The sequence below is a fragment of the Equus asinus genome, chromosome 2 (genome assembly GCF_041296235.1).
Source record: "Equus asinus isolate D_3611 breed Donkey chromosome 2, EquAss-T2T_v2, whole genome shotgun sequence".
Lineage (NCBI taxonomy): Eukaryota > Metazoa > Chordata > Mammalia > Perissodactyla > Equidae > Equus > Equus asinus.
The window spans coordinates 77365897-77375533 of record NC_091791.1 but is presented as its reverse complement, the minus strand read 5'-3'; positions in this window follow the sequence as shown (position 1 = coordinate 77375533).

The following is a 9637-nucleotide window of genomic DNA, read 5'->3' as shown; positions in this document are numbered from 1 at the left end:
TGACTTCACTTGCCTCCCCTTTTAACTTTGTTTCCGTAGAACAAGTTTCCGATTATTCCCTTGCCAATACCCTAGATTTCCTTGCTCCTTTTACCTTCATATCTCCCACCTGGCAAAACTCCAGTGACAGATGAATCCAACTCTGCCTTCTCCAGATGTCCCCTCAGGTATCTAGGTGCTGCTAGAGGCAATCACACAGCTCTACTATCGCTATGAATTCACAAGAAGCTCATCAATGGAACTGAGAACTCAACACTGCTCAGACATCCTCCTCTGGTTCTCTCCTTTCCTTAAACTGTGAAATATGTCACACAATGGAAGAGTGCATGAAATGCATATGTACAGTTTCCAGTATGATCACAATGAGAACACTCATGGAACCAGGACTTAGGTTAGGAAATAGGGCACTACCAGGACACAAGAAGCCCCTTTGTGTCTTTCCCCAATTGCTTGCCCCTTGTACCCTCTCCCTACCACCTCCCTCCCAGAGGTAAGCATTATTCTGATTTTTATTCCCCCGCCTCTGTTTAAACTTTTACCCCTAGATATGTATGCCTGTTTTTGAACTTTTATGAATGGTATCATACTCCATATTTTCTATGGTCACTTGCTTGTATCATCAATACTATGTTTATAAGATTAACTCATGCTGATGAATGTAGTTTACTCATGTTGATTGTTGTTTGGTATTCTGTTATAATATACTTATTTGGTCTACTACTAGTAGACATTTAGGGAGCTGACATATTTCTGCTATTATTCATTCATTCACTGAACAAATATTTCTTGAACACCTACTATGTACTTGCCACTACTTTAGGCATTGGGATAGAAGAGCGACCAAAACAGGTAAAATTCCCTTCCTATTCTAAGAGTGGATGACTACAATAAACAGAAAAAAATAGATAAATTATATTGTATGTTAAAAGATGAGAAGTGATAATTAGGAACAAAGGCAGGGAAAGAGAGGAAAAGTACCAGGACGGGAAGTTGCAATTCTATGATATTTCTAACCGAGCTGACATCTAAGCCAAGACTCGGAGGGAGTGAAGAGGATGCCATGCAGTCATCTGGGGCGAGGTGTTCCAGCAGAGAATGGAGCCAGTACAGCAATCTCGAGGCAGGACTAACACAGAAGGGTTTGTGCAGTGCAGTTCCGGCACTAACTACCCAGGGTTAGGCCAAACTTCTCAGGTTAAGGACACAGTCCTCACAAGACTGCCCTTACTTCAGACACCAACCACAAGCTCATGGGTCACCAGGCCACCAAAGCTTCTGACCACTGGCTAAAAATTTGGAGGTTCCATTACCCCCATATGTTTGATAATTCACTAGAAGAACTCAAAGAACTCAGGTAAGCACTGAGACCTGAGAGAGCCCCAAATGCAAGGCTTCCATGTCATCTCCCCACAGAGTCAGGATGTATCACCCTCCTGGAACAAAGTGTTAGTTAATCAGGGAAGTTCACCTGAGCTTCTGTACCCAGAGTTTTATTTCTATGTCCAGGGTCTCATTATGCAGGCATAATTGAATCAACCATCACCCATGTGGTTGAATCTCCAGCCCCCTTCCTCTCCTTGGAAGTTGAACTGATGTCACGTGACTCAAAGCCCCAACCCTCTAATCATGTGGTTGGTCTTTCTGGCATGATTAGCTCCCATCCTGAGTCACCTCTTTGGCTTAAACTCAAGTGTGGTCTGAGGGCCCACCATGAATGACAAAGATACTCCTATCACTCAGGAAATTCCAAGAATTTCCTCCCAGGAACGCAGGGGACAAAGGCCAGCCAAATTCTTCATTATTAAAACATCTTTTGTGGCTGGAGAAGAGTAATCATGGCCCAGAATAAAAGGAAATGAGATTAGAGAGTTACTAGGATTAGACCCCTTTGATTAATTCAGTACCTGTTTCTGGTGCCTAGGTACAAGAGTTCTCTCTGCTGTAAGCTGGAAGTGCAAATGTTGGGTCACAGGAAATGCCCATGTTCAACTCTTATTGGGAAATATCCATTGTTTTCTAAAGTGGTTATACCAATGTACACTCCTACCAGCAGTCTATGGAGTTCTCATTGTGGTAGGCAGAATAAAGGCTCCCAAAAAATCCACGTCCTAATCCCTGGGAATCTGTGAATATATTTCCTCACATGATAAAAGGGGCTTTGCAGATTTGATTAGTTGAGGACTTTGACATGGGGAGATGGGGGGGCGGGCAATGTAAACACAAGGGCGCTTATAAGAGGGAAACAGGAGGGTCAGAGTCCTAGGAGATGTGATGACAGAAGCAGAGGTCAGAAAGAGTGTGAGAGAGATTTGAAGATGCTACATTGCCGGCTTTGAAGATGGAGAAAAGAACCACAAACCAAGGAATGTAGGCAGCCTGTAGAAGCTGGAAAAGTCAGGGAACAGATTATCTCCCACAGTCTACAGAAGGAACCAGCTCTGCTGACACCTTGAATTTATCCCAGTGAGACTGATCTGGGCCTTCTGACCTCCAGGACTGTCAGATAGTAAGTTTGTGTTGTTTTAGGCCACAGTATGTGGTAATTTGTTACAGCAGCAAGAGGACACTAATACGTAATCCTTGCCAATACTTCATTAAATGTTGACCTCAATTTTTGCCAATCTGATGGTTGTATATTGTTGTCTTATTGTGGATTTAATTTTCATTTTCCTGTTGATGAACAATATCAAACATATTTTCAGATATCTATTAGTCATTTGGGTTTACTCTTTAGTAAAATGCCTATTCAAGGTTTTTGCTCAGTTTTCTATTCATTATTCTTTTTCTTATTGATTTAGAAGCCTTCTATATATTCTAGGTGCTAGTGCAACAAGAGTTAAATGTGTTACAAATTGGGAAATGTCCAGTTGTTTGGACAATCTTCTCTGCATTCGTGGCTTATACTGTCACTCCCTTTGTGTTGTCTTTTGATTGAGCAAATGTCTTAATCTGTATAACACAGTCCCATTGATGGCTCTCTTCCTTTATGGTTTGAGGTTTTTATCTACTCCTTTCTAAATTCTCCAAGCATTCCTGACAATTTCAAATCCTCCAGCCCTTTCCCAAACCCCAGCCTTCTCTCTATTTCCCTCCCTGTCAGATGATCGCTCTCCCTCTTTTACCTCATGGGGAAATTTGAAACCATCATTAGGAACTGTCTCAACACTTACCCCAAAATTTATACATTTGTCTGCATTCTTCCCTCCTTCCCTCCTATCATAGTGGAGGACATAACCCTTTTCTTCCACAGGTCACTCTCTGTCCTCTGCCCTGGATGACATCCCCTCCTACCTCCTCTTTAATATTGCACATTCAAATATGCCCTCTCTCATTTCTCTCTTTAATGTCCTCCATTTAAACATCTACGTTCTCATTTTCAAAAAATACCTAAGACTTCCTTGTGCCTCCCAGGTCCCATACTACCTTCTCTTCTCATTCAGAGCCAGGCTTCTTAGCAGAATGAATGTCCCTCCAATCTGCCTGAACCTCTGTAGCATAATAAGAAATATATATTTGGTATTTTTCCTTGGTTCCTGACATAGAGCTCCTAAATGCCTTGGAATTTCCTGAGAAGAGTGTCTTTTGTTCTAATAAGACAACTCTTGGCAGGCCCCTAGATAGCTTCAGGTTGGGGGCTGGTCACCATAAAGACCAAACATTGCTTAGAAGCCTGGAACTGACAGCCCCATCCCACAACTTCCAGGTAGGGGAGAAAGGCTGGAGCTGAATTAATAATCAATCAGGCCTACATGATGAAACCTCCATACGAAACCCTAAACAATGGGATTTGGAGAGTTTCCAGGTTGGTGGAAACATCGAGATGCTGGGAGGGTGGTGCACCTGGACAAGGCAGGTCCTCTCATCATACCTTGCCCTATGCATCTCTTCCATTAGGCTGTTCCTGAGCTGTGCCCTCTATCATAAACCAGTAACAGTAAATAAACTGCTTTCCTGAGTTCTGTGAGCTGTTCTAGCAAAGTATCAAACCTGACGGGTTGTGGATCATAGGAATCCTGATTTGTAGCCAAGTTACACAGTAGTACAGGTTACCTGGGAACCTGATATTTGTGACTGGTGTCTGAAGTGAGGGCAGTCTCGTGGAACTGAGTCCTTAAACCTATGGGATCTGATGCTAACACCAAGTACAGAGTGTCAGAATTGAATTGAATTGTAGGACACCCTGTTGGTGTCTGGAGAGTTGGAGAATTGGTCAATGTGAGGGGAAAAAACTTCACACGTTTGGTATCAGGAGTGTTGTGAATAAAAAGAGCTTAACCCCAAACACTAGATTGAAACCACTCTTGCTGAGGTCGCCCAGGATATCCTTGATGCAGTCAAAGTGATCTTTCAAACGCTCAAATCTGACCATGTCTCTCCCTGTCTTGAAAGCTGACACTCATTTTTCATCACATTTAGAATCAAGAAAAAGTTCCATTAATGTCAACAATTTGGAACACTTGGCCTCTTGTCAAAGAAAAAGGTATAACATCGTGAATTTCAATAACTCTTTTCAGTAATTTGCATGTGGTAGCCAGCAAACATCTCTGTGGTACAGAGGACTTTCGTGTCCATTCCTCATCTCTCCATCTCCTCACAGAGGACATTAAGATCCAAGTATTTAGGTTTCTAGTCTGACATGTAAGGAGCTTAGAAGTCACCACTCTGTCCTAGCTAGCAAAAACCTGAGCAAACTGAAAAATCAACAACTCTTCCTAGATTCCTCAGAGAAGTGAAGTCCCAGGGCAACTGGTGTCCCCCAAATTGGAGAGACAGGCAGATACAAAAATCACAACTTAATGGAGCAGAAACCACCACAAGAACCAGTGCCAGGGCAGAAAAATCTAAACTGTAATTGATAAACTGCAGGAGGCTCAGTGTGGACAAGTCTGAGAGTTAAAAACTCTGGAGAGGGGGGTGCAACCATCAGGAGAGACCTCATACTTTTGTGAGTTTTACCTCCAAGAGCTCCATCAGGCCTTCAAAGCAAATTTCAGAAAAAAATCCCCTCATGCTTCTGGCTTAGAGAGGGGAAAAGGAACCATTTTGAAATACACCAGACCCTTCTGTTCTTAACAATGCCTGACCTCAGGAGAAGCTATTTCATCAGTGCCCAACCTACCTGGGAAAACGGAACCACCCAGCTCCAGCCCCCTCTAGCCATTCTGTCTCATCTACGGGGGGAAAAGACCTGAGAAGCACTGGTAAAGTTCACAATCCAGGAGCACAGGTCCATCAAAAGCCTGAGACCTAATCATAGGACCACCGAATGCTTCCCCTTCCTCCATACCTTACCACCACATTATTAAAGGCCTATTTACCAGAGTCCCTTTCACTCAATATCTGATGTCCAGATTTCAACAAAAAATTACAAGGGATACTAAAAGACAGAAAACACAGTTTGAAGAGACTGAACAAGCATCAGAATGAGAGTCAGATATGGTAGTGATGTTGGAATACTTATCAGATCGGGAATCTAAAACAACTATGATTAGGGGCTGGCCCCGTGGCCGAGTGGTTAAGTTCGCGCGCTCCGCTGCAGGCGGCCCAGTGTTTCGTTGGTTCGAATCCTGGGTGCGGACATGGCACTGCTCATCAAACCACGCTGAGGCAGCGTCCCACATGCCACAACTAGAAGGACCCACAACGAAGACTACACAACTATGTACTGGGGGGCTTTGGGGAGAAAAAGGAAAAAAATAAAATCTTTAAAAAAAAAACAACTATGATTAATATGCCAAGGATGCTAATGGAAAAAGTAGACAACATACAAGAACAGGTGGATAATGTAAGCAGATACATGGGAATTGTAAGAAAGAATCAAAAATAAATGCTAGAGATCAAAAACGCTATAATAGAAATGAAGAATGCCTTTGATGGACTCATTAGTAGATTGGACATGGCTGAGGAAAGAACCTCTGAGCTTGAGGATATGACAATAGAAACTTCCAAAACAGAAAAGCAAAGAGAAAAAAACCTAAAAACAAAAACAAAAAAACCCCAGAATATCCAAAACTGTTGGGACAACTACAAAAGGTGTAACATATGTGTAATGGGAATACCAGAAGGAAATGGAAGAGAGAAAGAAACAGAAGCAATATTTGAAGCAATAATGACAGAATTTCCCCCAAATTAATGTCAGACACCAAACCACACATCTGGGAAGCTCAGAAAACACCAAGCAGGATAGATGCAAAAAAACCCCACGAAAAACAAAAACCTATATCTAGGCATACCATATTCAAACTTCTGAAAATTAAAGATAAATAAAAAACCTTGTCAGAAGCCAGAAGAAAAAAAAAATCTTACCTATAGAGGAGCAAAGATAAGAATTATACCTGACTTCTCCTCAGAAACCATACAAGCAAGAAGAGAATGGAGTGAAATAAACTGTTGAGAGAAAAAAACCAAAGAACCTAGAATTCTGTCCCTATGAAATTATCCTTGAAAAGTAGGGGAGAAAAAAAGACTTTCTCAGACAAACAAACATTGAGAAAACTTGTTGTCAGTAGACCTGCTTCATAAGAAATTTTAAAAAAAATTCTTCAGAGAGAAGGGTAATGATATAAGTTAGAACTCTGATCTATGTAAAGAAAGGAAGAGCATTGGAGAGTGAATAAATGAAGGTAAAATAAAAACTTGTAGTTTTCTTATTCTTAATTGATCTAAAAGATAACAGTTTGTTCAAAATTGTAATAGCAACAATGTATCTATATATATGCATATATATTCTTATATAGAAGTGAAAGGAATGAGAGCAATGATACAAGGGACAGGAGGGAGGAATTAGGAATATTTTGTTATTATAAGGTACCTTCACTATTCGTGAATCCATATAATGTTATTTGAAAGTGGTCTTAGTTTAGTTGTTAATGTATAGTGCAAAGTCTAGGACAACTACTAAAAAAGTAAAAATAGAAGTATAACTAATAAGTAAGAAAGGAGAGAAAATAGAATCATATAAAATGCTCAATTAAAACTACAAAAATCAGAAAAAAGTGTGGAAGGGGCCAGCCCCATGGCTGAGTGTTTAGGTTTGTGCACTTGGCATCAGCAGCTCAGGGTTTCGCTAGTTCGGGTCCTGGGAGCGGACCCGGCACTGTTCATCAGGCCATGCTAAGGCAGTGTCCCACATGGCAGAGCTAGAAGGACCTACAAGTAGACTATACAACCATGTACTGGGGGGCTTCGGAGCGAAGAAGGGAAAAAAAAAAAGAAGATTGGCAATAGATGTTAGCTCAGGTGCCAATCTTTAAAAAAAGAAAAGAAATGAAAAAAGTGTAGAAGACAAAAATAGGAACAAAAAACAAGGGCAACAAATAGAAAACAGTAAAAAATATGGTAGGTATTACTCCAACTTTATAAATAATCACCTCAAATGTCAATTATCTAAAATGCCAATTAAGAAGCGGAGATTGTCAGAGTGGATCAAAAAACAAGACCTAGGGGCCGGCCAGTGGCCAAGTGGTTAAAATCTAGCGCTCTGCTTCAGTAGCACAGGTTTCGCTGGTTTGGAACCTGGGCATGGACATGGCGCTGCTCATCAAGCCATGTTGAGGCGGCTTCCCACATTCCACAACTGGAAGGACCCACAACTAAAAATATACAACTATGTACCGGGGGGCTTTGGGGAGAAAAAGGAAAAGTAAAATCTTTAAAAGAAAAAAAAAGACCTAACTATATGTTGTATAAAAGAAACCCATGTTAAATATAGACACATGTAGCTTAAAAATAATTGGATGGAGAAAGATATACCATGTTAATACTAATCAAAATCAAGTGGGGGCAGCAACGTTAACTTCAGACAGAACAGACTTCAGAGCAAGGAAAGTTATCAGTGATAAAGAGGGGAATTATATAATGATAAAAGGGTCAATTCTCCAAGAAGACACAACAATCCTTAAAATGTATGGGCCTAACAACACAGCATCAGAATATATGAGGCAAAAACTGATAGAACTTCAAGGAGAAATAGATGAATCCGTTATTATAGTTGGAGATTTCAACAGACAGACCCAGCAGACGGAAAATCAATAAGGACACAGTTGAACTCAACAGCACCATCCAATTACGCCAACTGGGTATAATTGACATCTATCAACTACTTCATCCAACAACAGCATAATACACATTTTTCTCAAGCTCACATGGAACATTCACCAAGATAGACCACATTCTGGGCCGTAAAACACACATTAGCAAATTTAAAAGAATGTAAACATAATGTCTACTCTCAGACCACAGTGGAATTAAACTAGAAATCAATAATAGAAAGATAGCTAGGAAATCCCAAAATACTTGGAGATTAAACACATACTTCTAAATAAGAAATGGGTCAAAGAATATCTCAAGAGAAGTTAAAAAGTATTTTGAACTAAAGGTAAATGAAAATACAACTTATCAAAATTTGTGGGGTGCAGCAAAAGCAATACTTAAAGGGAAATTTTAACATTGAATACGTATATTAGAAAAGAAAAAAGACCTAAAATCGATCATCTAAGCTTCCCCCTTTGGAAACTAGAAAAAAAAGAGAAACTTAAATCCAAAGGAAGTATAAGAAAAGAAGTAATAAGGATTAGAGCAGAAATCAATAAAATTGAAAACAGGGAATCAATGGACAAAAATCAATGAAACCAGGAATACTATAGCTGTAAAAAAGAATGAAATCTTGCCATTTGTGACAACATGGATGGACCCTGAGGGCATTATGCTAAGTGAAATAAGTCAGACAGAGAAAGACAAATACCATATGATCTCACTTAAATGTGGAATCTAGAAAAAAAAAACAAGTTCATAAATATAGACAACAGATTGATGTTTTCTAGAGGCAGGAAGGTGATGGATGGGTGAAATGCGTTAAGGATGTCAAAAGGTACAAACTTCCAGTTATAAAATAAATACATCATGGGGATGTAATGTACAGCATCGTGACTATAGTTAACAATACTGTGTTGCGTATATGAAAGTTGCTAAGAGAGTAGATCTTAAAAGTTCTCATCACAAGAAAAAAAATTGTAACTATGCTTGGTGATGGATGTCAACTAGACTTATTGAGGTGATTATTTAACAAAATACACAAATATCAAATCATTATGCTGTAAATCTGAAACTAATATAATATTATATGTCAACTATACCTGAAAAAAGTTTTTTCATTGAAAATAAATCAATGAAACCAAAAGCTAGTTCTCTGAAAAGATCAATAAAATCAATAAGCCTCTAGCCAGTGTAAGAAAAAAGAAAAGAAGACACAAATTACTAATATCAGAAATGAAAGAGGGACATTACTACAGATCCCATGGACATTAAAAGGGTAACAGAGAAATATTATGAATGACTCTATGTCCACAAATTTGATAACCTAGATGAAACAGACCAATTTTTTAAAAGAGAAAATCTGCCAAAATTCACACAAGAAGAAATAGATAATCTGAATAGGCTCTTATCTACTAAAGAAATCGAATCAATAATTTATAACTTTACAAAAGAGAAAGCACCAGGCCCAGATGAGTTCAATGATGAATTCTACCAAACATTTAAGAAAGAAATTATACCAGTTCTCTACAATCTCTTCCAGAAGATAGAAGTAGCAGGAATACTTCCTAACTCATTCCATAAGGCCAGCATTACCCTAAGATCA